The sequence below is a fragment of the Lactuca serriola genome, chromosome 1, assembly GCF_051521515.1.
Source record: "Lactuca serriola cultivar US96UC23 chromosome 1, Lser_US96UC23_V15, whole genome shotgun sequence".
In the NCBI taxonomy this organism is placed as follows: domain Eukaryota; kingdom Viridiplantae; phylum Streptophyta; class Magnoliopsida; order Asterales; family Asteraceae; genus Lactuca; species Lactuca serriola.
The window spans coordinates 207,281,134-207,303,137 of NC_136408.1; the positions used below are offsets into that span (position 1 = coordinate 207,281,134).

General features: G+C 50.3%; 65 non-coding genes across 65 annotated transcripts; all 65 read left to right on the forward strand.

Moving 5' to 3' along the window:
- The first annotated feature begins 204 nt into the window (after positions 1 to 204).
- LOC145083930 (5S ribosomal RNA) lies at positions 205 to 323 on the forward strand. The gene has a single exon (XR_013698392.1). It is a non-coding gene; the product is annotated as a 5S ribosomal RNA (ribosomal RNA).
- A 216-nt stretch (positions 324 to 539) lies between these two features.
- LOC145083277 (5S ribosomal RNA) lies at positions 540 to 658 on the forward strand. The gene has a single exon (XR_013697755.1). It is a non-coding gene; the product is annotated as a 5S ribosomal RNA (ribosomal RNA).
- A 214-nt stretch (positions 659 to 872) lies between these two features.
- On the forward strand, positions 873 to 991 carry LOC145081498 (5S ribosomal RNA). Its single transcript, XR_013696053.1, has one exon. It is a non-coding gene; the product is annotated as a 5S ribosomal RNA (ribosomal RNA).
- A 214-nt stretch (positions 992 to 1,205) lies between these two features.
- LOC145081499 (5S ribosomal RNA) lies at positions 1,206 to 1,324 on the forward strand. Its single transcript, XR_013696054.1, has one exon. It is a non-coding gene; the product is annotated as a 5S ribosomal RNA (ribosomal RNA).
- A 214-nt stretch (positions 1,325 to 1,538) lies between these two features.
- Positions 1,539 to 1,657, forward strand: LOC145084874 (5S ribosomal RNA). Its single transcript, XR_013699299.1, has one exon. It is a non-coding gene; the product is annotated as a 5S ribosomal RNA (ribosomal RNA).
- Positions 1,658 to 1,872: 215 nt separating this feature from the next.
- LOC145081500 (5S ribosomal RNA) lies at positions 1,873 to 1,991 on the forward strand. Its single transcript, XR_013696055.1, has one exon. It is a non-coding gene; the product is annotated as a 5S ribosomal RNA (ribosomal RNA).
- Positions 1,992 to 2,205: 214 nt separating this feature from the next.
- LOC145081502 (5S ribosomal RNA) lies at positions 2,206 to 2,324 on the forward strand. The gene has a single exon (XR_013696057.1). It is a non-coding gene; the product is annotated as a 5S ribosomal RNA (ribosomal RNA).
- A 214-nt stretch (positions 2,325 to 2,538) lies between these two features.
- On the forward strand, positions 2,539 to 2,657 carry LOC145084875 (5S ribosomal RNA). Its single transcript, XR_013699300.1, has one exon. It is a non-coding gene; the product is annotated as a 5S ribosomal RNA (ribosomal RNA).
- Positions 2,658 to 2,872: 215 nt separating this feature from the next.
- Positions 2,873 to 2,991, forward strand: LOC145083265 (5S ribosomal RNA). The gene has a single exon (XR_013697743.1). It is a non-coding gene; the product is annotated as a 5S ribosomal RNA (ribosomal RNA).
- A 215-nt stretch (positions 2,992 to 3,206) lies between these two features.
- On the forward strand, positions 3,207 to 3,325 carry LOC145081503 (5S ribosomal RNA). Its single transcript, XR_013696058.1, has one exon. It is a non-coding gene; the product is annotated as a 5S ribosomal RNA (ribosomal RNA).
- Positions 3,326 to 3,541: 216 nt separating this feature from the next.
- Positions 3,542 to 3,660, forward strand: LOC145081504 (5S ribosomal RNA). Its single transcript, XR_013696059.1, has one exon. It is a non-coding gene; the product is annotated as a 5S ribosomal RNA (ribosomal RNA).
- Positions 3,661 to 3,874: 214 nt separating this feature from the next.
- Positions 3,875 to 3,993, forward strand: LOC145083245 (5S ribosomal RNA). Its single transcript, XR_013697724.1, has one exon. It is a non-coding gene; the product is annotated as a 5S ribosomal RNA (ribosomal RNA).
- A 214-nt stretch (positions 3,994 to 4,207) lies between these two features.
- Positions 4,208 to 4,326, forward strand: LOC145083712 (5S ribosomal RNA). Its single transcript, XR_013698175.1, has one exon. It is a non-coding gene; the product is annotated as a 5S ribosomal RNA (ribosomal RNA).
- Positions 4,327 to 4,540: 214 nt separating this feature from the next.
- On the forward strand, positions 4,541 to 4,659 carry LOC145081505 (5S ribosomal RNA). Its single transcript, XR_013696060.1, has one exon. It is a non-coding gene; the product is annotated as a 5S ribosomal RNA (ribosomal RNA).
- Positions 4,660 to 4,874: 215 nt separating this feature from the next.
- On the forward strand, positions 4,875 to 4,993 carry LOC145081506 (5S ribosomal RNA). Its single transcript, XR_013696061.1, has one exon. It is a non-coding gene; the product is annotated as a 5S ribosomal RNA (ribosomal RNA).
- Positions 4,994 to 5,210: 217 nt separating this feature from the next.
- Positions 5,211 to 5,329, forward strand: LOC145083442 (5S ribosomal RNA). The gene has a single exon (XR_013697918.1). It is a non-coding gene; the product is annotated as a 5S ribosomal RNA (ribosomal RNA).
- A 217-nt stretch (positions 5,330 to 5,546) lies between these two features.
- On the forward strand, positions 5,547 to 5,665 carry LOC145081508 (5S ribosomal RNA). Its single transcript, XR_013696062.1, has one exon. It is a non-coding gene; the product is annotated as a 5S ribosomal RNA (ribosomal RNA).
- A 218-nt stretch (positions 5,666 to 5,883) lies between these two features.
- Positions 5,884 to 6,002, forward strand: LOC145083946 (5S ribosomal RNA). The gene has a single exon (XR_013698406.1). It is a non-coding gene; the product is annotated as a 5S ribosomal RNA (ribosomal RNA).
- A 218-nt stretch (positions 6,003 to 6,220) lies between these two features.
- Positions 6,221 to 6,339, forward strand: LOC145081509 (5S ribosomal RNA). The gene has a single exon (XR_013696063.1). It is a non-coding gene; the product is annotated as a 5S ribosomal RNA (ribosomal RNA).
- A 218-nt stretch (positions 6,340 to 6,557) lies between these two features.
- LOC145081510 (5S ribosomal RNA) lies at positions 6,558 to 6,676 on the forward strand. Its single transcript, XR_013696064.1, has one exon. It is a non-coding gene; the product is annotated as a 5S ribosomal RNA (ribosomal RNA).
- A 218-nt stretch (positions 6,677 to 6,894) lies between these two features.
- LOC145083175 (5S ribosomal RNA) lies at positions 6,895 to 7,013 on the forward strand. The gene has a single exon (XR_013697659.1). It is a non-coding gene; the product is annotated as a 5S ribosomal RNA (ribosomal RNA).
- A 218-nt stretch (positions 7,014 to 7,231) lies between these two features.
- Positions 7,232 to 7,350, forward strand: LOC145083492 (5S ribosomal RNA). Its single transcript, XR_013697966.1, has one exon. It is a non-coding gene; the product is annotated as a 5S ribosomal RNA (ribosomal RNA).
- A 218-nt stretch (positions 7,351 to 7,568) lies between these two features.
- On the forward strand, positions 7,569 to 7,687 carry LOC145083493 (5S ribosomal RNA). The gene has a single exon (XR_013697967.1). It is a non-coding gene; the product is annotated as a 5S ribosomal RNA (ribosomal RNA).
- A 217-nt stretch (positions 7,688 to 7,904) lies between these two features.
- LOC145083693 (5S ribosomal RNA) lies at positions 7,905 to 8,023 on the forward strand. The gene has a single exon (XR_013698157.1). It is a non-coding gene; the product is annotated as a 5S ribosomal RNA (ribosomal RNA).
- A 218-nt stretch (positions 8,024 to 8,241) lies between these two features.
- On the forward strand, positions 8,242 to 8,360 carry LOC145083495 (5S ribosomal RNA). The gene has a single exon (XR_013697968.1). It is a non-coding gene; the product is annotated as a 5S ribosomal RNA (ribosomal RNA).
- Positions 8,361 to 8,578: 218 nt separating this feature from the next.
- LOC145083496 (5S ribosomal RNA) lies at positions 8,579 to 8,697 on the forward strand. The gene has a single exon (XR_013697969.1). It is a non-coding gene; the product is annotated as a 5S ribosomal RNA (ribosomal RNA).
- Positions 8,698 to 8,914: 217 nt separating this feature from the next.
- Positions 8,915 to 9,033, forward strand: LOC145083694 (5S ribosomal RNA). Its single transcript, XR_013698158.1, has one exon. It is a non-coding gene; the product is annotated as a 5S ribosomal RNA (ribosomal RNA).
- A 218-nt stretch (positions 9,034 to 9,251) lies between these two features.
- LOC145083947 (5S ribosomal RNA) lies at positions 9,252 to 9,370 on the forward strand. The gene has a single exon (XR_013698407.1). It is a non-coding gene; the product is annotated as a 5S ribosomal RNA (ribosomal RNA).
- A 218-nt stretch (positions 9,371 to 9,588) lies between these two features.
- LOC145081511 (5S ribosomal RNA) lies at positions 9,589 to 9,707 on the forward strand. Its single transcript, XR_013696065.1, has one exon. It is a non-coding gene; the product is annotated as a 5S ribosomal RNA (ribosomal RNA).
- Positions 9,708 to 9,925: 218 nt separating this feature from the next.
- Positions 9,926 to 10,044, forward strand: LOC145082988 (5S ribosomal RNA). Its single transcript, XR_013697483.1, has one exon. It is a non-coding gene; the product is annotated as a 5S ribosomal RNA (ribosomal RNA).
- A 218-nt stretch (positions 10,045 to 10,262) lies between these two features.
- Positions 10,263 to 10,381, forward strand: LOC145085322 (5S ribosomal RNA). Its single transcript, XR_013699726.1, has one exon. It is a non-coding gene; the product is annotated as a 5S ribosomal RNA (ribosomal RNA).
- A 218-nt stretch (positions 10,382 to 10,599) lies between these two features.
- LOC145083497 (5S ribosomal RNA) lies at positions 10,600 to 10,718 on the forward strand. Its single transcript, XR_013697970.1, has one exon. It is a non-coding gene; the product is annotated as a 5S ribosomal RNA (ribosomal RNA).
- A 218-nt stretch (positions 10,719 to 10,936) lies between these two features.
- Positions 10,937 to 11,055, forward strand: LOC145083176 (5S ribosomal RNA). Its single transcript, XR_013697660.1, has one exon. It is a non-coding gene; the product is annotated as a 5S ribosomal RNA (ribosomal RNA).
- Positions 11,056 to 11,273: 218 nt separating this feature from the next.
- Positions 11,274 to 11,392, forward strand: LOC145083499 (5S ribosomal RNA). The gene has a single exon (XR_013697972.1). It is a non-coding gene; the product is annotated as a 5S ribosomal RNA (ribosomal RNA).
- Positions 11,393 to 11,610: 218 nt separating this feature from the next.
- Positions 11,611 to 11,729, forward strand: LOC145083500 (5S ribosomal RNA). Its single transcript, XR_013697973.1, has one exon. It is a non-coding gene; the product is annotated as a 5S ribosomal RNA (ribosomal RNA).
- A 218-nt stretch (positions 11,730 to 11,947) lies between these two features.
- On the forward strand, positions 11,948 to 12,066 carry LOC145083695 (5S ribosomal RNA). The gene has a single exon (XR_013698159.1). It is a non-coding gene; the product is annotated as a 5S ribosomal RNA (ribosomal RNA).
- Positions 12,067 to 12,284: 218 nt separating this feature from the next.
- On the forward strand, positions 12,285 to 12,403 carry LOC145085599 (5S ribosomal RNA). The gene has a single exon (XR_013699993.1). It is a non-coding gene; the product is annotated as a 5S ribosomal RNA (ribosomal RNA).
- Positions 12,404 to 12,621: 218 nt separating this feature from the next.
- Positions 12,622 to 12,740, forward strand: LOC145081512 (5S ribosomal RNA). The gene has a single exon (XR_013696066.1). It is a non-coding gene; the product is annotated as a 5S ribosomal RNA (ribosomal RNA).
- A 217-nt stretch (positions 12,741 to 12,957) lies between these two features.
- Positions 12,958 to 13,076, forward strand: LOC145085159 (5S ribosomal RNA). The gene has a single exon (XR_013699571.1). It is a non-coding gene; the product is annotated as a 5S ribosomal RNA (ribosomal RNA).
- A 218-nt stretch (positions 13,077 to 13,294) lies between these two features.
- LOC145083443 (5S ribosomal RNA) lies at positions 13,295 to 13,413 on the forward strand. Its single transcript, XR_013697919.1, has one exon. It is a non-coding gene; the product is annotated as a 5S ribosomal RNA (ribosomal RNA).
- Positions 13,414 to 13,630: 217 nt separating this feature from the next.
- Positions 13,631 to 13,749, forward strand: LOC145083696 (5S ribosomal RNA). The gene has a single exon (XR_013698160.1). It is a non-coding gene; the product is annotated as a 5S ribosomal RNA (ribosomal RNA).
- A 218-nt stretch (positions 13,750 to 13,967) lies between these two features.
- LOC145085162 (5S ribosomal RNA) lies at positions 13,968 to 14,086 on the forward strand. The gene has a single exon (XR_013699573.1). It is a non-coding gene; the product is annotated as a 5S ribosomal RNA (ribosomal RNA).
- A 218-nt stretch (positions 14,087 to 14,304) lies between these two features.
- On the forward strand, positions 14,305 to 14,423 carry LOC145081514 (5S ribosomal RNA). The gene has a single exon (XR_013696068.1). It is a non-coding gene; the product is annotated as a 5S ribosomal RNA (ribosomal RNA).
- A 217-nt stretch (positions 14,424 to 14,640) lies between these two features.
- LOC145083444 (5S ribosomal RNA) lies at positions 14,641 to 14,759 on the forward strand. Its single transcript, XR_013697920.1, has one exon. It is a non-coding gene; the product is annotated as a 5S ribosomal RNA (ribosomal RNA).
- A 217-nt stretch (positions 14,760 to 14,976) lies between these two features.
- Positions 14,977 to 15,095, forward strand: LOC145081515 (5S ribosomal RNA). The gene has a single exon (XR_013696069.1). It is a non-coding gene; the product is annotated as a 5S ribosomal RNA (ribosomal RNA).
- Positions 15,096 to 15,313: 218 nt separating this feature from the next.
- Positions 15,314 to 15,432, forward strand: LOC145084416 (5S ribosomal RNA). The gene has a single exon (XR_013698860.1). It is a non-coding gene; the product is annotated as a 5S ribosomal RNA (ribosomal RNA).
- A 217-nt stretch (positions 15,433 to 15,649) lies between these two features.
- Positions 15,650 to 15,768, forward strand: LOC145081516 (5S ribosomal RNA). The gene has a single exon (XR_013696070.1). It is a non-coding gene; the product is annotated as a 5S ribosomal RNA (ribosomal RNA).
- A 218-nt stretch (positions 15,769 to 15,986) lies between these two features.
- Positions 15,987 to 16,105, forward strand: LOC145083948 (5S ribosomal RNA). The gene has a single exon (XR_013698408.1). It is a non-coding gene; the product is annotated as a 5S ribosomal RNA (ribosomal RNA).
- Positions 16,106 to 16,323: 218 nt separating this feature from the next.
- LOC145081517 (5S ribosomal RNA) lies at positions 16,324 to 16,442 on the forward strand. The gene has a single exon (XR_013696071.1). It is a non-coding gene; the product is annotated as a 5S ribosomal RNA (ribosomal RNA).
- A 217-nt stretch (positions 16,443 to 16,659) lies between these two features.
- LOC145083445 (5S ribosomal RNA) lies at positions 16,660 to 16,778 on the forward strand. The gene has a single exon (XR_013697921.1). It is a non-coding gene; the product is annotated as a 5S ribosomal RNA (ribosomal RNA).
- Positions 16,779 to 16,995: 217 nt separating this feature from the next.
- On the forward strand, positions 16,996 to 17,114 carry LOC145081518 (5S ribosomal RNA). The gene has a single exon (XR_013696072.1). It is a non-coding gene; the product is annotated as a 5S ribosomal RNA (ribosomal RNA).
- Positions 17,115 to 17,332: 218 nt separating this feature from the next.
- LOC145084417 (5S ribosomal RNA) lies at positions 17,333 to 17,451 on the forward strand. Its single transcript, XR_013698861.1, has one exon. It is a non-coding gene; the product is annotated as a 5S ribosomal RNA (ribosomal RNA).
- Positions 17,452 to 17,668: 217 nt separating this feature from the next.
- On the forward strand, positions 17,669 to 17,787 carry LOC145081520 (5S ribosomal RNA). The gene has a single exon (XR_013696074.1). It is a non-coding gene; the product is annotated as a 5S ribosomal RNA (ribosomal RNA).
- A 218-nt stretch (positions 17,788 to 18,005) lies between these two features.
- LOC145083949 (5S ribosomal RNA) lies at positions 18,006 to 18,124 on the forward strand. The gene has a single exon (XR_013698409.1). It is a non-coding gene; the product is annotated as a 5S ribosomal RNA (ribosomal RNA).
- A 218-nt stretch (positions 18,125 to 18,342) lies between these two features.
- On the forward strand, positions 18,343 to 18,461 carry LOC145081521 (5S ribosomal RNA). Its single transcript, XR_013696075.1, has one exon. It is a non-coding gene; the product is annotated as a 5S ribosomal RNA (ribosomal RNA).
- A 218-nt stretch (positions 18,462 to 18,679) lies between these two features.
- LOC145082989 (5S ribosomal RNA) lies at positions 18,680 to 18,798 on the forward strand. The gene has a single exon (XR_013697484.1). It is a non-coding gene; the product is annotated as a 5S ribosomal RNA (ribosomal RNA).
- A 218-nt stretch (positions 18,799 to 19,016) lies between these two features.
- On the forward strand, positions 19,017 to 19,135 carry LOC145085323 (5S ribosomal RNA). The gene has a single exon (XR_013699727.1). It is a non-coding gene; the product is annotated as a 5S ribosomal RNA (ribosomal RNA).
- Positions 19,136 to 19,353: 218 nt separating this feature from the next.
- LOC145083501 (5S ribosomal RNA) lies at positions 19,354 to 19,472 on the forward strand. The gene has a single exon (XR_013697974.1). It is a non-coding gene; the product is annotated as a 5S ribosomal RNA (ribosomal RNA).
- Positions 19,473 to 19,690: 218 nt separating this feature from the next.
- Positions 19,691 to 19,809, forward strand: LOC145083177 (5S ribosomal RNA). The gene has a single exon (XR_013697661.1). It is a non-coding gene; the product is annotated as a 5S ribosomal RNA (ribosomal RNA).
- Positions 19,810 to 20,027: 218 nt separating this feature from the next.
- LOC145083502 (5S ribosomal RNA) lies at positions 20,028 to 20,146 on the forward strand. Its single transcript, XR_013697975.1, has one exon. It is a non-coding gene; the product is annotated as a 5S ribosomal RNA (ribosomal RNA).
- A 218-nt stretch (positions 20,147 to 20,364) lies between these two features.
- Positions 20,365 to 20,483, forward strand: LOC145083503 (5S ribosomal RNA). Its single transcript, XR_013697976.1, has one exon. It is a non-coding gene; the product is annotated as a 5S ribosomal RNA (ribosomal RNA).
- Positions 20,484 to 20,700: 217 nt separating this feature from the next.
- On the forward strand, positions 20,701 to 20,819 carry LOC145083255 (5S ribosomal RNA). The gene has a single exon (XR_013697734.1). It is a non-coding gene; the product is annotated as a 5S ribosomal RNA (ribosomal RNA).
- A 218-nt stretch (positions 20,820 to 21,037) lies between these two features.
- On the forward strand, positions 21,038 to 21,156 carry LOC145085163 (5S ribosomal RNA). The gene has a single exon (XR_013699574.1). It is a non-coding gene; the product is annotated as a 5S ribosomal RNA (ribosomal RNA).
- Positions 21,157 to 21,374: 218 nt separating this feature from the next.
- Positions 21,375 to 21,493, forward strand: LOC145081522 (5S ribosomal RNA). The gene has a single exon (XR_013696076.1). It is a non-coding gene; the product is annotated as a 5S ribosomal RNA (ribosomal RNA).
- A 218-nt stretch (positions 21,494 to 21,711) lies between these two features.
- On the forward strand, positions 21,712 to 21,830 carry LOC145084717 (5S ribosomal RNA). The gene has a single exon (XR_013699149.1). It is a non-coding gene; the product is annotated as a 5S ribosomal RNA (ribosomal RNA).
- The last annotated feature ends 174 nt before the right edge of the window (positions 21,831 to 22,004 follow it).

The following is a 22,004-nucleotide window of genomic DNA, read 5'->3' on the forward strand; positions in this document are numbered from 1 at the left end:
TGTCCGTTTGCGTTTGTTTCTAGGTTTTACGTGCTTTTTTTCCTTTCTTTCTTGCTATTTCTATGCTCGGGTGCCCTCCGGTTCGTGGCTGATGGTTTTCGTATTTTTGGAACGGAGCCGATCCGTCACGTGGGTCCCACGCCCCGCGTACCAAAACAAAGGCGTCTTCTAACACATAAAAACAATAAACATGGATAGTATTTCGGGTGCGATCATACCAGCACTAATGCACCGGATCCCATCAGAACTCCGCAGTTAAGCGTGCTTGGGCGAGAGTAGTACTAGGATGGGTGACCCCCTGGGAAGTCCTCGTGTTGCACCACCCTTTTTCGTTGTCCGTTTGCGTTTGTTTCTAGGTTTTACGTGCTTTTTTTTTCCTTTCTTTCTTGCTATTTCTATGCTCGGGTGCCCTCCGGTTCGTGGCTGATGGTTTTCGTATTTTTGGAACGGAGCCGATCCGTCACGTGGGTCCCACGCCCCGCGTACCAAAACAAAGGCGTCTTCTAACACATAAAAACAATAAACATGGATAGTATTTCGGGTGCGATTATACCAGCACTAATGCACCGGATCCCATCAGAACTCCGCAGTTAAGCGTGCTTGGGCGAGAGTAGTACTAGGATGGGTGACCCCCTGGGAAGTCCTCGTGTTGCACCCCCCTTTTTCGTTGTCCGTTTGCGTTTGTTTCTAGGTTTTACGTGCTTTTTTTCCTTTCTTTCTTGCTATTTCTATGCTCGGGTGCCCTCCGGTTCGTGGCTGATGGTTTTCGTATTTTTGGAACGGAGCCGATCCGTCACGTGGGTCCCACGCCCCGCGTACCAAAACAAAGGCGTCTTCTAACACATAAAAACAATAAACATGGATAGTATTTCGGGTGCGATCATACCAGCACTAATGCACCGGATCCCATCAGAACTCCGCAGTTAAGCGTGCTTGGGCGAGAGTAGTACTAGGATGGGTGACCCCCTGGGAAGTCCTCGTGTTGCACCCCCCTTTTTCGTTGTCCGTTTGCGTTTGTTTCTAGGTTTTACGTGCTTTTTTTCCTTTCTTTCTTGCTATTTCTATGCTCGGGTGCCCTCCGGTTCGTGGCTGATGGTTTTCGTATTTTTGGAACGGAGCCGATCCGTCACGTGGGTTCCACGCCCCGCGTACCAAAACAAAGGCGTCTTCTAACACATAAAAACAATAAACATGGATAGTATTTCGGGTGCGATCATACCAGCACTAATGCACCGGATCCCATCAGAACTCCGCAGTTAAGCGTGCTTGGGCGAGAGTAGTACTAGGATGGGTGACCCCCTGGGAAGTCCTCGTGTTGCACCCCCCTTTTTCGTTGTCAGTTTGCGTTTGTTTCTAGGTTTTACGTGCTTTTTTTCCTTTCTTTCTTGCTATTTCTATGCTCGGGTGCCCTCCGGTTCGTGGGTGATGGTTTTCGTATTTTTGGAACGGAGCCGGTCCGTCACGTGGGTCCCACGCCCCGCGTACCAAAACAAAGGCGTCTTCTAACACATAAAAACAATAAACATGGATAGTATTTCGGGTGCGATCATACCAGCACTAATGCACCGGATCCCATCAGAACTCCACAGTTAAGCGTGCTTGGGCGAGAGTAGTACTAGGATGGGTGACCCCCTTGGAAGTCCTCGTGTTGCACCCCCCTTTTTCGTTGTCCGTTTGCGTTTGTTTCTAGGTTTTACGTGCTTTTTTTTCCTTTCTTTCTTGCTATTTCTATGCTCGGGTGCCCTCCGGTTCATGGCTGATGGTTTTCGTATTTTTGGAACGGAGCCGATCCGTCACGTGGGTCCCACGCCCCGCGTACCAAAACAAAGGCGTCTTCTAACACATAAAAACAATAAACATGGATAGTATTTCGGGTGCGATCATACCAGCACTAATGCACCGGATCCCATCAGAACTCCGCAGTTAAGCGTGCTTGGGCGAGAGTAGTACTAGGATGGGTGACCCCCTGGGAAGTCCTCGTGTTGCACCCCCCTTTTTCGTTGTCCGTTTGCGTTTTTTTCTAGGTTTTACGTGCTTTTTTTCCTTTCTTTCTTGCTATTTCTATGCTCGGGTGCCCTCCGGTTCGTGGCTGATGGTTTTCGTATTTTTGGAACGGAGCCGATCCGTCACGTGGGTCCCACGCCCCGCGTACCAAAACAAAGGCGTCTTCTAACACATAAAAACAATAAACATGGATAGTATTTCGGGTGCGATCATACCAGCACTAATGCACCGGATCCCATCAGAACTCCGCAGTTAAGCGTGCTTGGGCGAGAGTAGTACTAGGATGGGTGACCCCCTGGGAAGTCCTCGTGTTGCACCCCCCTTTTTCGTTGTCAGTTTGCGTTTGTTTCTAGGTTTTACGTGCTTTTTTTCCTTTCTTTCTTGCTATTTCTATGCTCGGGTGCCCTCCGGTTCGTGGGTGATGGTTTTCGTATTTTTGGAACGGAGCCGGTCCGTCACGTGGGTCCCACGCCCCGCGTACCAAAACAAAGGCGTCTTCTAACACATAAAAACAATAAACATGGATAGTATTTCGGGTGCGATCATACCAGCACTAATGCACCGGATCCCATCAGAACTCCACAGTTAAGCGTGCTTGGGCGAGAGTAGTACTAGGATGGGTGACCCCCTTGGAAGTCCTCGTGTTGCACCCCCCTTTTTCGTTGTCCGTTTGCGTTTGTTTCTAGGTTTTACGTGCTTTTTTTTCCTTTCTTTCTTGCTATTTCTATGCTCGGGTGCCCTCCGGTTCATGGCTGATGGTTTTCGTATTTTTGGAACGGAGCCGATCCGTCACGTGGGTCCCACGCCCCGCGTACCAAAACAAATGCGTCTTCTAACACATAAAAACAATAAACATGGATAGTATTTCGGGTGCGATCATACCAGCGCTAATGCACCGGATCCCATCAGAACTCCGCAGTTAAGCGTGCTTGGGCGAGAGTAGTACTAGGATGGGTGACCCCCTGGGAAGTCCTCGTGTTGCACCCCCCTTTTTCGTTGTCCGTTTGCGTTTGTTTCTAGGTTTTACGTGCTTTTTTTTCCTTTCTTTCTTGCTATTTCTATGCTCGGGTGCCCTCCGGTTCGTGGCTGATGGTTTTCGTATTTTTGGAACGGAGCCGGTCCGTCACGTGGGTCCCACGCCCCGCGTACCAAAACAAAGGCGTCTTCTAACACATAAAAACAATAAACGTGGATAGTATTTTGGGTGCGATCATACCAGCACTAATGCACCGGATCCCATCAGAACTCCGCAGTTAAGCGTGCTTGGGCGAGAGTAGTACTAGGATGGGTGACCCCCTGGGAAGTCCTCGTGTTGCACCCCCCCTTTTTCGTTGTCCGTTTGCGTTTGTTTCTAGGTTTTACGTGCTTTTTTTTCCTTTCTTTCTTGCTATTTCTATGCTCGGGTGCCCTCCGGTTCATGGCTGATGGTTTTCGTATTTTTGGAACGGAGCCGATCCGTCACGTGGGTCCCACGCCCCGCGTACCAAAACAAAGGCGTCTTCTAACACATAAAAACAATAAACATGGATAGTATTTCGGGTGCGATCATACCAGCACTAATGCACCGGATCCCATCAGAACTCCGCAGTTAAGCGTGCTTGGGCGAGAGTAGTACTAGGATGGGTGACCCCCTGGGAAGTCCTCGTGTTGCACCCCCCTTTTTCGTTGTCCGTTTGCGTTTGTTTCTAGGTTTTACGTGCTTTTTTTCCTTTCTTTCTTGCTATTTCTATGCTCGGGTGCCCTCCGGTTCGTGGCTGATGGTTTTCGTATTTTTGGAACGGAGCCGATCCGTCACGTGGGTCCCACGCCCCGCGTACCAAAACAAAGGCGTCTTCTAACACATAAAAACAATAAACATGGATAGTATTTCGGGTGCGATCATACCAGCACTAATGCACCGGATCCCATCAGAACTCCGCAGTTAAACGTGCTTGGGCGAGAGTAGTACTAGGATGGGTGACCCCCTGGGAAGTCCTCGTGTTGCACCCCCCTTTTTCGTTGTCCGTTTGCGTTTGTTTCTAGGTTTTACGTGCTTTTTTTCCTTTCTTTCTTGCTATTTCTATGCTCGGGTGCCCTCCGGTTCGTGGCTGATGGTTTTCGTATTTTTGGAACGGAGCCGATCCGTCACGTGGGTCCCACGCCCCGCGTACCAAAACAAAGGCGTCTTCTAACACATAAAAACAATAAACATGGATAGTATTTCGGGTGCGATCATACCAGCACTAATGCACCGGATCCCATCAGAGCTCCGCAGTTAAGCGTGCTTGGGCGAGAGTAGTACTAGGATGGGTGACCCCCTGGGAAGTCCTCGTGTTGCACCCCCTTTTTCGTTGTCCGTTTGCGTTTGTTTCTAGGTTTTACGTGCTTTTTTTTCCTTTCTTTCTTGCTATTTCTATGCTCGGGTGCCCTCCGGTTCGTGGCTGATGGTTTTCGTATTTTTGGAACGGAGCCGATCCGTCACGTGGGTCCCACGCCCCGCGTACCAAAACAAAGGCGTCTTCTAACACATAAAAACAATAAACATGGATAGTATTTCGGGTGCGATCATACCAGCACTAATGCACCGGATCCCATCAGAACTCCGCAGTTAAGCGTGCTTGGGCGAGAGTAGTACTAGGATGGGTGACCCCCTGGGAAGTCCTCGTGTTGCACCCCCCTTTTTCGTTGTCCGTTTGCGTTTGTTTCTAGGTTTTACGTGCTTTTTTTTCCTTTCTTTCTTGCTATTTCTATGCTCGGGTGCCCTCCGGTTCATGGCTGATGGTTTTCGTATTTTTGGAACGGAGCCGGTCCGTCACGTGGGTCCCACGCCCCGCGTACCAAAACAAAGGCGTCTTCTAACACATAAAAACAATAAACATGGATAGTATTTTGGGTGCGATCATACCAGCACTAATGCACCGGATCCCATCAGAACTCCGCAGTTAAGCGTGCTTGGGCGAGAGTAGTACTAGGATGGGTGACCCCCTGGGAAGTCCTCGTGTTGCACCCCCTTTTTCGTTGCCCGTTTGCGTTTTTTTAGGTTTTAGGTGCGTTTTTTTTTCTTTCTTGCTATGTCTATGCTCGGGCGGCATCCGGTTCATCGTTGATTGTTTCCGCGTTTCCCGAACGGAGCCGATCCCTCACGTGGGTCCCACGCCTCGCGTACGAAAGCAAACGACGTTCTGCGTCTTGTAAGACATAAAAACAATAAGCATGGATAGTATTTCGGGTGCGATCATACTAGCACTAATGCACCGGATCCCATCAGAACTCCGCAGTTAAGCGTGCTTGGGCGAGAGTAGTACTAGGATGGGTGACCCCCTGGGAAGTCCTCGTGTTGCACCCCCTTTTTCGTTGCCCGTTTGCGTTTTTTTAGGTTTTAGGTGCGTTTTTTTTTCTTTCTTGCTATGTCTATGCTCGGGCGGCATCCGGTTCATCGTTGATTGTTTCCGCGTTTCCCGAACGGAGCCGATCCCTCACGTGGGTCCCACGCCTCGCGTTCGAAAGCAAACGACGTTCTGCGTCTTGTAAGACATAAAAACAATAAGCATGGATAGTATTTCGGGTGCGATCATACCAGCACTAATGCACCGGATCCCATCAGAACTCCGCAGTTAAGCGTGCTTGGGCGAGAGTAGTACTAGGATGGGTGACCCCCTGGGAAGTCCTCGTGTTGCACCCCCTTTTTCGTTGCCCGTTTGCGTTTTTTTAGGTTTTAGGTGCGTTTTTTTTTTCTTTCTTGCTATGTCTATGCTCGGGCGGCATCCGGTTCATCGTTGATTGTTTCCGCGTTTCCCGAACGGAGCCGATCCCTCACGTGGGTCCCACGCCTCGCGTTCGAAAGCAAACGACGTTCTGCGTCTTGTAAGACATAAAAACAATAAGCATGGATAGTATTTCGGGTGCGATCATACCAGCACTAATGCACCGGATCCCATCAGAACTCTGCAGTTAAGCGTGCTTGGGCGAGAGTAGTACTAGGATGGGTGACCCCTTGGGAAGTCCTCGTGTTGCACCCCCTTTTTCGTTGCCCGTTTGCGTTTTTTTAGGTTTTAGGTGCGTTTTTTTTTTCTTTCTTGCTATGTCTATGCTCGGGCGGCATCCGGTTCATCGTTGATTGTTTCCGCGTTTCCCGAACGGAGCCGATCCCTCACGTGGGTCCCACGCCTCGCGTTCGAAAGCAAACGACGTTCTGCGTCTTGTAAGACATAAAAACAATAAGCATGGATAGTATTTCGGGTGCGATCATACCAGCACTAATGCACCGGATCCCATCAGAACTCCGCAGTTAAGCGTGCTTGGGCGAGAGTAGTACTAGGATGGGTGACCCCCTGGGAAGTCCTCGTGTTGCACCCCCTTTTTCGTTGCCCGTTTGCGTTTTTTTAGGTTTTAGGTGCGTTTTTTTTTTCTTTCTTGCTATGTCTATGCTCGGGCGGCATCCGGTTCATCGTTGATTGTTTCCGCGTTTCCCGAACGGAGCCGATCCCTCACGTGGGTCCCACGCCTCGCGTTCGAAAGCAAACGACGTTCTGCGTCTTGTAAGACATAAAAACAATAAGCATGGATAGTATTTCGGGTGCGATCATACCAGCACTAATGCACCGGATCCCATCAGAACTCCGCAGTTAAGCGTGCTTGGGCGAGAGTAGTACTAGGATGGGTGACCCCCTGGGAAGTCCTCGTGTTGCACCCCCTTTTTCGTTGCCCGTTTGCGTTTTTTTAGGTTTTAGGTGCGTTTTTTTTTTCTTTCTTGCTATGTCTATGCTCGGGCGGCATCCGGTTCATCGTTGATTGTTTCCGCGTTTCCCGAACGGAGCCGATCCCTCACGTGGGTCCCACGCCTCGCGTTCGAAAGCAAACGACGTTCTGCGTCTTGTAAGACATAAAAACAATAAGCATGGATAGTATTTCGGGTGCGATCATACCAGCACTATTGCACCGGATCCCATCAGAACTCCGCAGTTAAGCGTGCTTGGGCGAGAGTAGTACTAGGATGGGTGACCCCCTGGGAAGTCCTCGTGTTGCACCCCCTTTTTCGTTGCCCGTTTGCGTTTTTTTAGGTTTTAGGTGCGTTTTTTTTTTCTTTCTTGCTATGTCTATGCTCGGGCGGCATCCGGTTCATCGTTGATTGTTTCCGCGTTTCCCGAACGGAGCCGATCCCTCACGTGGGTCCCACGCCTCGCGTTCGAAAGCAAACGACGTTCTGCGTCTTGTAAGACATAAAAACAATAAGCATGGATAGTATTTCGGGTGCGATCATACCAGCACTAATGCACCGGATCCCATCAGAACTCTGCAGTTAAGCGTGCTTGGGCGAGAGTAGTACTAGGATGGGTGACCCCCTGGGAAGTCCTCGTGTTGCACCCCCTTTTTCGTTGCCCGTTTGCGTTTTTTTAGGTTTTAGGTGCGTTTTTTTTTTCTTTCTTGCTATGTCTATGCTCGGGCGGCATCCGGTTCATCGTTGATTGTTTCCGCGTTTCCCGAACGGAGCCGATCCCTCACGTGGGTCCCACGCCTCGCGTTCGAAAGCAAACGACGTTCTGCGTCTTGTAAGACATAAAAACAATAAGCATGGATAGTATTTCGGGTGCGATCATACCAGCACTAATGCACCGGATCCCATCAGAACTCTGCAGTTAAGCGTGCTTGGGCGAGAGTAGTACTAGGATGGGTGACCCCCTGGGAAGTCCTCGTGTTGCACCCCCTTTTTCGTTGCCCGTTTGCGTTTTTTTAGGTTTTAGGTGCGTTTTTTTTTCTTTCTTGCTATGTCGATGCTCGGGCAGCATCCGGTTCATCGTTGATTGTTTCCGCGTTTCCCGAACGGAGCCGATCCCTCACGTGGGTCCCACGCCTCGCGTACGAAAGCAAACGACGTTCTGCGTCTTGTAAGACATAAAAACAATAAGCATGGATAGTATTTCGGGTGCGATCATACCAGCACTAATGCACCGGATCCCATCAGAACTCCGCAGTTAAGCGTGCTTGGGCGAGAGTAGTACTAGGATGGGTGACCCCCTGGGAAGTCCTCGTGTTGCAACCCCTTTTTCGTTGCCCGTTTGCGTTTTTTTAGGTTTTAGGTGCGTTTTTTTTTTCTTTCTTGCTATGTCTATGCTCGGGCGGCATCCGGTTCATCGTTGATTGTTTCCGCGTTTCCCGAACGGAGCCGATCCCTCACGTGGGTCCCACGCCTCGCGTTCGAAAGCAAACGACGTTCTGCGTCTTGTAAGACATAAAAACAATAAGCATGGATAGTATTTCGGGTGCGATCATACCAGCACTAATGCACCGGATCCCATCAGAACTCTGCAGTTAAGCGTGCTTGGGCGAGAGTAGTACTAGGATGGGTGACCCCCTGGGAAGTCCTCGTGTTGCACCCCCTTTTTCGTTGCCCGTTTGCGTTTTTTTAGGTTTTAGGTGCGTTTTTTTTTTCTTTCTTGCTATGTCTATGCTCGGGCGGCATCCGGTTCATCGTTGATTGTTTCCGCGTTTCCCGAACGGAGCCGATCCCTCACGTGGGTCCCACGCCTCGCGTTCGAAAGCAAACGACGTTCTGCGTCTTGTAAGACATAAAAACAATAAGCATGGATAGTATTTCGGGTGCGATCATACCAGCACTAATGCACCGGATCCCATCAGAACTCTGCAGTTAAGCGTGCTTGGGCGAGAGTAGTACTAGGATGGGTGACCCCCTGGGAAGTCCTCGTGTTGCACCCCCTTTTTCGTTGCCCGTTTGCGTTTTTTTAGGTTTTAGGTGCGTTTTTTTTTCTTTCTTGCTATGTCGATGCTCGGGCAGCATCCGGTTCATCGTTGATTGTTTCCGCGTTTCCCGAACGGAGCCGATCCCTCACGTGGGTCCCACGCCTCGCGTACGAAAGCAAACGACGTTCTGCGTCTTGTAAGACATAAAAACAATAAGCATGGATAGTATTTCGGGTGCGATCATACCAGCACTAATGCACCGGATCCCATCAGAACTCCGCAGTTAAGCGTGCTTGGGCGAGAGTAGTACTAGGATGGGTGACCCCCTGGGAAGTCCTCGTGTTGCAACCCCTTTTTCGTTGCCCGTTTGCGTTTTTTTAGGTTTTAGGTGCGTTTTTTTTTTCTTTCTTGCTATGTCTATGCTCGGGCGGCATCCGGTTCATCGTTGATTGTTTCCGCGTTTCCCGAACGGAGCCGATCCCTCACGTGGGTCCCACGCCTCGCGTTCGAAAGCAAACGACGTTCTGCGTCTTGTAAGACATAAAAACAATAAGCATGGATAGTATTTCGGGTGCGATCATACCAGCACTAATGCACCGGATCCCATCAGAACTCTGCAGTTAAGCGTGCTTGGGCGAGAGTAGTACTAGGATGGGTGACCCCTTGGGAAGTCCTCGTGTTGCACCCCCTTTTTCGTTGCCCGTTTGCGTTTTTTTAGGTTTTAGGTGCGTTTTTTTTTTCTTTCTTGCTATGTCTATGCTCGGGCGGCATCCGGTTCATCGTTGATTGTTTCCGCGTTTCCCGAACGGAGCCGATCCCTCACGTGGGTCCCACGCCTCGCGTTCGAAAGCAAACGACGTTCTGCGTCTTGTAAGACATAAAAACAATAAGCATGGATAGTATTTCGGGTGCGATCATACCAGCACTAATGCACCGGATCCCATCAGAACTCCGCAGTTAAGCGTGCTTGGGCGAGAGTAGTACTAGGATGGGTGACCCCCTGGGAAGTCCTCGTGTTGCACCCCCTTTTTCGTTGCCCGTTTGCGTTTTTTTAGGTTTTAGGTGCGTTTTTTTTTTCTTTCTTGCTATGTCTATGCTCGGGCGGCATCCGGTTCATCGTTGATTGTTTCCGCGTTTCCCGAACGGAGCCGATCCCTCACGTGGGTCCCACGCCTCGCGTTCGAAAGCAAACGACGTTCTGCGTCTTGTAAGACATAAAAACAATAAGCATGGATAGTATTTCGGGTGCGATCATACCAGCACTAATGCACCGGATCCCATCAGAACTCCGCAGTTAAGCGTGCTTGGGCGAGAGTAGTACTAGGATGGGTGACCCCCTGGGAAGTCCTCGTGTTGCACCCTCTTTTTCGTTGCCCGTTTGCGTTTTTTTAGGTTTTAGGTGCGTTTTTTTTTTCTTTCTTGCTATGTCTATGCTCGGGCGGCATCCGGTTCATCGTTGATTGTTTCCGCGTTTCCCGAACGGAGCCGATCCCTCACGTGGGTCCCACGCCTCGCGTACGAAAGCAAACGACGTTCTGCGTCTTGTAAGACATAAAAACAATAAGCATGGATAGTATTTCGGGTGCGATCATACCAGCACTAATGCACCGGATCCCATCAGAACTCTGCAGTTAAGCGTGCTTGGGCGAGAGTAGTACTAGGATGGGTGACCCCCTGGCAAGTCCTCGTGTTGCACCCCCTTTTTCGTTGCCCGTTTGCGTTTTTTTAGGTTTTAGGTGCGTTTTTTTTTTCTTTCTTGCTATGTCTATGCTCGGGCGGCATCCGGTTCATCGTTGATTGTTTCCGCGTTTCCCGAACGGAGCCGATCCCTCACGTGGGTCCCACGCCTCGCGTACGAAAGCAAACGACGTTCTGCGTCTTGTAAGACATAAAAACAATAAGCATGGATAGTATTTCGGGTGCGATCATACCAGCACTAATGCACCGGATCCCATCAGAACTCTGCAGTTAAGCGTGCTTGGGCGAGAGTAGTACTAGGATGGGTGACCCCCTGGGAAGTCCTCGTGTTGCACCCCCTTTTTCGTTGCCCGTTTGCGTTTTTTTAGGTTTTAGGTGCGTTTTTTTTTTCTTTCTTGCTATGTCTATGCTCGGGCGGCATCCGGTTCATCGTTGATTGTTTCCGCGTTTCCCGAACGGAGCCGATCCCTCACGTGGGTCCCACGCCTCGCGTTCGAAAGCAAACGACGTTCTGCGTCTTGTAAGACATAAAAACAATAAGCATGGATAGTATTTCGGGTGCGATCATACCAGCACTATTGCACCGGATCCCATCAGAACTCCGCAGTTAAGCGTGCTTGGGCGAGAGTAGTACTAGGATGGGTGACCCCCTGGGAAGTCCTCGTGTTGCACCCCCTTTTTCGTTGCCCGTTTGCGTTTTTTTAGGTTTTAGGTGCGTTTTTTTTTTCTTTCTTGCTATGTCTATGCTCGGGCGGCATCCGGTTCATCGTTGATTGTTTCCGCGTTTCCCGAACGGAGCCGATCCCTCACGTGGGTCCCACGCCTCGCGTTCGAAAGCAAACGACGTTCTGCGTCTTGTAAGACATAAAAACAATAAGCATGGATAGTATTTCGGGTGCGATCATACCAGCACTAATGCACCGGATCCCATCAGAACTCTGCAGTTAAGCGTGCTTGGGCGAGAGTAGTACTAGGATGGGTGACCCCCTGGGAAGTCCTCGTGTTGCACCCCCTTTTTCGTTGCCCGTTTGCGTTTTTTTAGGTTTTAGGTGCGTTTTTTTTTTCTTTCTTGCTATGTCTATGCTCGGGCGGCATCCGGTTCATCGTTGATTGTTTCCGCGTTTCCCGAACGGAGCCGATCCCTCACGTGGGTCCCACGCCTCGCGTTCGAAAGCAAACGACGTTCTGCGTCTTGTAAGACATAAAAACAATAAGCATGGATAGTATTTCGGGTGCGATCATACCAGCACTAATGCACCGGATCCCATCAGAACTCTGCAGTTAAGCGTGCTTGGGCGAGAGTAGTACTAGGATGGGTGACCCCCTGGGAAGTCCTCGTGTTGCACCCCCTTTTTCGTTGCCCGTTTGCGTTTTTTTAGGTTTTAGGTGCGTTTTTTTTTTCTTTCTTGCTATGTCGATGCTCGGGCAGCATCCGGTTCATCGTTGATTGTTTCCGCGTTTCCCGAACGGAGCCGATCCCTCACGTGGGTCCCACGCCTCGCGTACGAAAGCAAACGACGTTCTGCGTCTTGTAAGACATAAAAACAATAAGCATGGATAGTATTTCGGGTGCGATCATACCAGCACTAATGCACCGGATCCCATCAGAACTCCGCAGTTAAGCGTGCTTGGGCGAGAGTAGTACTAGGATGGGTGACCCCCTGGGAAGTCCTCGTGTTGCAACCCCTTTTTCGTTGCCCGTTTGCGTTTTTTTAGGTTTTAGGTGCGTTTTTTTTTTCTTTCTTGCTATGTCGATGCTCGGGCGGCATCCGGTTCATCGTTGATTGTTTCCGCGTTTCCCGAACGGAGCCGATCCCTCACGTGGGTCCCACGCCTCGCGTTCGAAAGCAAACGACGTTCTGCGTCTTGTAAGACATAAAAACAATAAGCATGGATAGTATTTCGGGTGCGATCATACCAGCACTAATGCACCGGATCCCATCACAACTCCGCAGTTAAGCGTGCTTGGGCGAGAGTAGTACTAGGATGGGTGACTCCCTGGGAAGTCCTCGTGTTGCACCCCCTTTTTCGTTGCCCGTTTGCGTTTTTTTAGGTTTTAGGTGCGTTTTTTTTTTCTTTCTTGCTATGTCTATGCTCGGGCGGCATCCGGTTCATCGTTGATTGTTTCCGCGTTTCCCGAACGGAGCCGATCCCTCACGTGGGTCCCACGCCTCGCGTTCGAAAGCAAACGACGTTCTGCGTCTTGTAAGACATAAAAACAATAAGCATGGATAGTATTTCGGGTGCGATCATACCAGCACTAATGCACCGGATCCCATCAGAACTCCGCAGTTAAGCGTGCTTGGGCGAGAGTAGTACTAGGATGGGTGACCCCCTGGGAAGTCCTCGTGTTGCACCCCCTTTTTCGTTGCCCGTTTGCGTTTTTTTAGGTTTTAGGTGCGTTTTTTTTTCTTTCTTGCTATGTCTATGCTCGGGCGGCATCCGGTTCATCGTTGATTGTTTCCGCGTTTCCCGAACGGAGCCGATCCCTCACGTGGGTCCCACGCCTCGCGTTCGAAAGCAAACGACGTTCTGCGTCTTGTAAGACATAAAAACAATAAGCATGGATAGTATTTCGGGTGCGATCATACCAGCACTAATGCACCGGATCCCATCACAACTCCGCAGTTAAGCGTGCTTGGGCGAGAGTAGTACTAGGATGGGTGACCCCCTGGGAAGTCCTCGTGTTGCACCCCCTTTTTCGTTGCCCGTTTGCGTTTTTTTAGGTTTTAGGTGCGTTTTTTTTTTCTTTCTTGCTATGTCTATGCTCGGGCGGCATCCGGTTCATCGTTGATTGTTTCCGCGTTTCCCGAACGGAGCCGATCCCTCACGTGGGTCCCACGCCTCGCGTACGAAAGCAAACGACGTTCTGCGTCTTGTAAGACATAAAAACAATAAGCATGGATAGTATTTCGGGTGCGATCATACTAGCACTAATGCACCGGATCCCATCAGAACTCCGCAGTTAAGCGTGCTTGGGCGAGAGTAGTACTAGGATGGGTGACCCCCTGGGAAGTCCTCGTGTTGCACCCCCTTTTTCGTTGCCCGTTTGCGTTTTTTTAGGTTTTAGGTGCGTTTTTTTTTCTTTCTTGCTATGTCTATGCTCGGGCGGCATCCGGTTCATCGTTGATTGTTTCCGCGTTTCCCGAACGGAGCCGATCCCTCACGTGGGTCCCACGCCTCGCGTTCGAAAGCAAACGACGTTCTGCGTCTTGTAAGACATAAAAACAATAAGCATGGATAGTATTTCGGGTGCGATCATACCAGCACTAATGCACCGGATCCCATCAGAACTCCGCAGTTAAGCGTGCTTGGGCGAGAGTAGTACTAGGATGGGTGACCCCCTGGGAAGTCCTCGTGTTGCAACCCCTTTTTCGTTGCCCGTTTGCGTTTTTTTAGGTTTTAGGTGCGTTTTTTTTTTCTTTCTTGCTATGTCGATGCTCGGGCGGCATCCGGTTCATCGTTGATTGTTTCCGCGTTTCCCGAACGGAGCCGATCCCTCACGTGGGTCCCACGCCTCGCGTTCGAAAGCAAACGACGTTCTGCGTCTTGTAAGACATAAAAACAATAAGCATGGATAGTATTTCGGGTGCGATCATACCAGCACTAATGCACCGGATCCCATCACAACTCCGCAGTTAAGCGTGCTTGGGCGAGAGTAGTACTAGGATGGGTGACCCCCTGGGAAGTCCTCGTGTTGCACCCCCTTTTTCGTTGCCCGTTTGCGTTTTTTTAGGTTTTAGGTGCGTTTTTTTTTTCTTTCTTGCTATGTCTATGCTCGGGCGGCATCCGGTTCATCGTTGATTGTTTCCGCGTTTCCCGAACGGAGCCGATCCCTCACGTGGGTCCCACGCCTCGCGTTCGAAAGCAAACGACGTTCTGCGTCTTGTAAGACATAAAAACAATAAGCATGGATAGTATTTCGGGTGCGATCATACCAGCACTAATGCACCGGATCCCATCAGAACTCCGCAGTTAAGCGTGCTTGGGCGAGAGTAGTACTAGGATGGGTGACCCCCTGGGAAGTCCTCGTGTTGCACCCCCTTTTTCGTTGCCCGTTTGCGTTTTTTTAGGTTTTAGGTGCGTTTTTTTTTCTTTCTTGCTATGTCTATGCTCGGGCGGCATCCGGTTCATCGTTGATTGTTTCCGCGTTTCCCGAACGGAGCCGATCCCTCACGTGGGTCCCACGCCTCGCGTTCGAAAGCAAACGACGTTCTGCGTCTTGTAAGACATAAAAACAATAAGCATGGATAGTATTTCGGGTGCGATCATACTAGCACTAATGCACCGGATCCCATCAGAACTCCGCAGTTAAGCGTGCTTGGGCGAGAGTAGTACTAGGATGGGTGACCCCCTGGGAAGTCCTCGTGTTGCACCCCCTTTTTCGTTGCCCGTTTGCGTTTTTTTAGGTTTTAGGTGCGTTTTTTTTTCTTTCTTGCTATGTCTATGCTCGGGCGGCATCCGGTTCATCGTTGATTGTTTCCGCGTTTCCCGAACGGAGCCGATCCCTCACGTGGGTCCCACGCCTCGCGTTCGAAAGCAAACGACGTTCTGCGTCTTGTAAGACATAAAAACAATAAGCATGGATAGTATTTCGGGTGCGATCATACCAGCACTAATGCACCGGATCCCATCAGAACTCCGCAGTTAAGCGTGCTTGGGCGAGAGTAGTACTAGGATGGGTGACCCCCTGGGAAGTCCTCGTGTTGCACCCCCTTTTTCGTTGCCCGTTTGCGTTTTTTTAGGTTTTAGGTGCGTTTTTTTTTTCTTTCTTGCTATGTCTATGCTCGGGCGGCATCCGGTTCATCGTTGATTGTTTCCGCGTTTCCCGAACGGAGCCGATCCCTCACGTGGGTCCCACGCCTCGCGTACGAAAGCAAACGACGTTCTGCGTCTTGTAAGACATAAAAACAATAAGCATGGATAGTATTTCGGGTGCGATCATACTAGCACTAATGCACCGGATCCCATCAGAACTCCGCAGTTAAGCGTGCTTGGGCGAGAGTAGTACTAGGATGGGTGACCCCCTGGGAAGTCCTCGTGTTGCACCCACTTTTTCGTTGCCCGTTTGCGTTTTTTTAGGTTTTAGGTGCGTTTTTTTTTCTTTCTTGCTATGTCTATGCTCGGGCGGCATCCGGTTCATCGTTGATTGTTTCCGCGTTTCCCGAACGGAGCCGATCCCTCACGTGGGTCCCACGCCTCGCGTTCGAAAGCAAACGACGTTCTGCGTCTTGTAAGACATAAAAACAATAAGCATGGATAGTATTTCGGGTGCGATCATACCAGCACTAATGCACCGGATCCCATCAGAACTCCGCAGTTAAGCGTGCTTGGGCGAGAGTAGTACTAGGATGGGTGACCCCCTGGGAAGTCCTCGTGTTGCACCCCCTTTTTCGTTGCCCGTTTGCGTTTTTTTAGGTTTTAGGTGCGTTTTTTTTTTCTTTCTTGCTATGTCTATGCTCGGGCGGCATCCGGTTCATCGTTGATTGTTTCCGCGTTTCCCGAACGGAGCCGATCCCTCACGTGGGTCCCACGCCTCGCGTTCGAAAGCAAACGACGTTCTGCGTCTTGTAAGACATAAAAACAATAAGCATGGATAGTATTTCGGGTGCGATCATACCAGCACTAATGCACCGGATCCCATCAGAACTCTGCAGTTAAGCGTGCTTGGGCGAGAGTAGTACTAGGATGGGTGACCCCTTGGGAAGTCCTCGTGTTGCACCCCCTTTTTCGTTGCCCGTTTGCGTTTTTTTAGGTTTTAGGTGCGTTTTTTTTTTCTTTCTTGCTATGTCTATGCTCGGGCGGCATCCGGTTCATCGTTGATTGTTTCCGCGTTTCCCGAACGGAGCCGATCCCTCACGTGGGTCCCACGCCTCGCGTTCGAAAGCAAACGACGTTCTGCGTCTTGTAAGACATAAAAACAATAAGCATGGATAGTATTTCGGGTGCGATCATACCAGCACTAATGCACCGGATCCCATCAGAACTCCGCAGTTAAGCGTGCTTGGGCGAGAGTAGTACTAGGATGGGTGACCCCCTGGGAAGTCCTCGTGTTGCACCCCCTTTTTCGTTGCCCGTTTGCGTTTTTTTAGGTTTTAGGTGCGTTTTTTTTTCTTTCTTGCTATGTCTATGCTCGGGCGGCATCCGGTTCATCGTTGATTGTTTCCGCGTTTCCCGAACGGAGCCGATCCCTCACGTGGGTCCCACGCCTCGCGTTCGAAAGCAAACGACGTTCTGCGTCTTGTAAGACATAAAAACAATAAGCATGGATAGTATTTCGGGTGCGATCATACTAGCACTAATGCACCGGATCCCATCAGAACTCCGCAGTTAAGCGTGCTTGGGCGAGAGTAGTACTAGGATGGGTGACCCCCTGGGAAGTCCTCGTGTTGCACCCCCTTTTTCGTTGCCCGTTTGCGTTTTTTTAGGTTTTAGGTGCGTTTTTTTTTCTTTCTTGCTATGTCTATGCTCGGGCGGCATCCGGTTCATCGTTGATTGTTTCCGCGTTTCCCGAACGGAGCCGATCCCTCACGTGGGTCCCACGCCTCGCGTTCGAAAGCAAACGACGTTCTGCGTCTTGTAAGACATAAAAACAATAAGCATGGATAGTATTTCGGGTGCGATCATACCAGCACTAATGCACCGGATCCCATCAGAACTCCGCAGTTAAGCGTGCTTGGGCGAGAGTAGTACTAGGATGGGTGACCCCCTGGGAAGTCCTCGTGTTGCACCCCCTTTTTCGTTGCCCGTTTGCGTTTTTTTAGGTTTTAGGTGCGTTTTTTTTTTCTTTCTTGCTATGTCTATGCTCGGGCGGCATCCGGTTCATCGTTGATTGTTTCCGCGTTTCCCGAACGGAGCCGATCCCTCACGTGGGTCCCACGCCTCGCGTACGAAAGCAAACGACGTTCTGCGTCTTGTAAGACATAAAAACAATAAGCATGGATAGTATTTCGGGTGCGATCATACTAGCACTAATGCACCGGATCCCATCAGAACTCCGCAGTTAAGCGTGCTTGGGCGAGAGTAGTACTAGGATGGGTGACCCCCTGGGAAGTCCTCGTGTTGCACCCACTTTTTCGTTGCCCGTTTGCGTTTTTTTAGGTTTTAGGTGCGTTTTTTTTTCTTTCTTGCTATGTCTATGCTCGGGCGGCATCCGGTTCATCGTTGATTGTTTCCGCGTTTCCCGAACGGAGCCGATCCCTCACGTGGGTCCCACGCCTCGCGTTCGAAAGCAAACGACGTTCTGCGTCTTGTAAGACATAAAAACAATAAGCATGGATAGTATTTCGGGTGCGATCATACCAGCACTAATGCACCGGATCCCATCAGAACTCCGCAGTTAAGCGTGCTTGGGCGAGAGTAGTACTAGGATGGGTGACCCCCTGGGAAGTCCTCGTGTTGCACCCCCTTTTTCGTTGCCCGTTTGCGTTTTTTTAGGTTTTAGGTGCGTTTTTTTTTTCTTTCTTGCTATGTCTATGCTCGGGCGGCATCCGGTTCATCGTTGATTGTTTCCGCGTTTCCCGAACGGAGCCGATCCCTCACGTGGGTCCCACGCCTCGCGTTCGAAAGCAAACGACGTTCTGCGTCTTGTAAGACATAAAAACAATAAGCATGGATAGTATTTCGGGTGCGATCATACCAGCACTAATGCACCGGATCCCATCAGAACTCTGCAGTTAAGCGTGCTTGGGCGAGAGTAGTACTAGGATGGGTGACCCCTTGGGAAGTCCTCGTGTTGCACCCCCTTTTTCGTTGCCCGTTTGCGTTTTTTTAGGTTTTAGGTGCGTTTTTTTTTTCTTTCTTGCTATGTCTATGCTCGGGCGGCATCCGGTTCATCGTTGATTGTTTCCGCGTTTCCCGAACGGAGCCGATCCCTCACGTGGGTCCCACGCCTCGCGTTCGAAAGCAAACGACGTTCTGCGTCTTGTAAGACATAAAAACAATAAGCATGGATAGTATTTCGGGTGCGATCATACCAGCACTAATGCACCGGATCCCATCAGAACTCCGCAGTTAAGCGTGCTTGGGCGAGAGTAGTACTAGGATGGGTGACCCCCTGGGAAGTCCTCGTGTTGCACCCCCTTTTTCGTTGCCCGTTTGCGTTTTTTTAGGTTTTAGGTGCGTTTTTTTTTTCTTTCTTGCTATGTCTATGCTCGGGCGGCATCCGGTTCATCGTTGATTGTTTCCGCGTTTCCCGAACGGAGCCGATCCCTCACGTGGGTCCCACGCCTCGCGTTCGAAAGCAAACGACGTTCTGCGTCTTGTAAGACATAAAAACAATAAGCATGGATAGTATTTCGGGTGCGATCATACCAGCACTAATGCACCGGATCCCATCAGAACTCCGCAGTTAAGCGTGCTTGGGCGAGAGTAGTACTAGGATGGGTGACCCCCTGGGAAGTCCTCGTGTTGCACCCTCTTTTTCGTTGCCCGTTTGCGTTTTTTTAGGTTTTAGGTGCGTTTTTTTTTTCTTTCTTGCTATGTCTATGCTCGGGCGGCATCCGGTTCATCGTTGATTGTTTCCGCGTTTCCCGAACGGAGCCGATCCCTCACGTGGGTCCCACGCCTCGCGTACGAAAGCAAACGACGTTCTGCGTCTTGTAAGACATAAAAACAATAAGCATGGATAGTATTTCGGGTGCGATCATACCAGCACTAATGCACCGGATCCCATCAGAACTCTGCAGTTAAGCGTGCTTGGGCGAGAGTAGTACTAGGATGGGTGACCCCCTGGCAAGTCCTCGTGTTGCACCCCCTTTTTCGTTGCCCGTTTGCGTTTTTTTAGGTTTTAGGTGCGTTTTTTTTTTCTTTCTTGCTATGTCTATGCTCGGGCGGCATCCGGTTCATCGTTGATTGTTTCCGCGTTTCCCGAACGGAGCCGATCCCTCACGTGGGTCCCACGCCTCGCGTACGAAAGCAAACGACGTTCTGCGTCTTGTAAGACATAAAAACAATAAGCATGGATAGTATTTCGGGTGCGATCATACCAGCACTAATGCACCGGATCCCATCAGAACTCTGCAGTTAAGCGTGCTTGGGCGAGAGTAGTACTAGGATGGGTGACCCCCTGGGAAGTCCTCGTGTTGCACCCCCTTTTTCGTTGCCCGTTTGCGTTTTTTTAGGTTTTAGGTGCGTTTTTTTTTTCTTTCTTGCTATGTCTATGCTCGGGCGGCATCCGGTTCATCGTTGATTGTTTCCGCGTTTCCCGAACGGAGCCGATCCCTCACGTGGGTCCCACGCCTCGCGTTCGAAAGCAAACGACGTTCTGCGTCTTGTAAGACATAAAAACAATAAGCATGGATAGTATTTCGGGTGCGATCATACCAGCACTATTGCACCGGATCCCATCAGAACTCCGCAGTTAAGCGTGCTTGGGCGAGAGTAGTACTAGGATGGGTGACCCCCTGGGAAGTCCTCGTGTTGCACCCCCTTTTTCGTTGCCCGTTTGCGTTTTTTTAGGTTTTAGGTGCGTTTTTTTTTTCTTTCTTGCTATGTCTATGCTCGGGCGGCATCCGGTTCATCGTTGATTGTTTCCGCGTTTCCCGAACGGAGCCGATCCCTCACGTGGGTCCCACGCCTCGCGTTCGAAAGCAAACGACGTTCTGCGTCTTGTAAGACATAAAAACAATAAGCATGGATAGTATTTCGGGTGCGATCATACCAGCACTAATGCACCGGATCCCATCAGAACTCTGCAGTTAAGCGTGCTTGGGCGAGAGTAGTACTAGGATGGGTGACCCCCTGGGAAGTCCTCGTGTTGCACCCCCTTTTTCGTTGCCCGTTTGCGTTTTTTTAGGTTTTAGGTGCGTTTTTTTTTTCTTTCTTGCTATGTCTATGCTCGGGCGGCATCCGGTTCATCGTTGATTGTTTCCGCGTTTCCCGAACGGAGCCGATCCCTCACGTGGGTCCCACGCCTCGCGTTCGAAAGCAAACGACGTTCTGCGTCTTGTAAGACATAAAAACAATAAGCATGGATAGTATTTCGGGTGCGATCATACCAGCACTAATGCACCGGATCCCATCAGAACTCTGCAGTTAAGCGTGCTTGGGCGAGAGTAGTACTAGGATGGGTGACCCCCTGGGAAGTCCTCGTGTTGCACCCCCTTTTTCGTTGCCCGTTTGCGTTTTTTTAGGTTTTAGGTGCGTTTTTTTTTCTTTCTTGCTATGTCGATGCTCGGGCGGCATCCGGTTCATCGTTGATTGTTTCCGCGTTTCCCGAACGGAGCCGATCCCTCACGTGGGTCCCACGCCTCGCGTACGAAAGCAAACGACGTTCTGCGTCTTGTAAGACATAAAAACAATAAGCATGGATAGTATTTCGGGTGCGATCATACCAGCACTAATGCACCGGATCCCATCAGAACTCCGCAGTTAAGCGTGCTTGGGCGAGAGTAGTACTAGGATGGGTGACCCCCTGGGAAGTCCTTGTGTTGCACCCCCTTTTTCGTTGCCCGTTTGCGTTTTTTTAGGTTTTAGGTGCGTTTTTTTTTTCTTTCTTGCTATGTCGATGCTCGGGCGGCATCCGGTTCATCGTTGATTGTTTCCGCGTTTCCCGAACGGAGCCGATCCCTCACGTGGGTCCCACGCCTCGCGTTCGAAAGCAAACGACGTTCTGCGTCTTGTAAGACATAAAAACAATAAGCATGGATAGTATTTCGGGTGCGATCATACCAGCACTAATGCACCGGATCCCATCACAACTCCGCAGTTAAGCGTGCTTGGGCGAGAGTAGTACTAGGATGGGTGACCCCCTGGGAAGTCCTCGTGTTGCACCCCCTTTTTCGTTGCCCGTTTGCGTTTTTTTAGGTTTTAGGTGCGTTTTTTTTTTCTTTCTTGCTATGTCTATGCTCGGGCGGCATCCGGTTCATCGTTGATTGTTTCCGCGTTTCCCGAACGGAGCCGATCCCTCACGTGGGTCCCACGCCTCGCGTTCGAAAGCAAACGACGTTCTGCGTCTTGTAAGACATAAAAACAATAAGCATGGATAGTATTTCGGGTGCGATCATACCAGCACTAATGCACCGGATCCCATCAGAACTCCGCAGTTAAGCGTGCTTGGGCGAGAGTAGTACTAGGATGGGTGACCCCCTGGGAAGTCCTCGTGTTGCACCCCCTTTTTCGTTGCCCGTTTGCGTTTTTTTAGGTTTTAGGTGCGTTTTTTTTTTCTTTCTTGCTATGTCTATGCTCGGGCGGCATCCGGTTCATCGTTGATTGTTTCCGCGTTTCCCGAACGGAGCCGATCCCTCACGTGGGTCCCACGCCTCGCGTTCGAAAGCAAACGACGTTCTGCGTCTTGTAAGACATAAAAACAATAAGCATGGATAGTATTTCGGGTGCGATCATACCAGCACTAATGCACCGGATCCCATCAGAACTCTGCAGTTAAGCGTGCTTGGGCGAGAGTAGTACTAGGATGGGTGACCCCCTAGGAAGTCCTCGTGTTGCACCCCCTTTTTCGTTGCCCGTTTGCGTTTTTTTAGGTTTTAGGTGCGTTTTTTTTTTCTTTCTTGCTATGTCTATGCTCGGGCGGCATCCGGTTCATCGTTGATTGTTTCCGCGTTTCCCGAACGGAGCCGATCCCTCACGTGGGTCCCACGCCTCGCGTTCGAAAGCAAACGACGTTC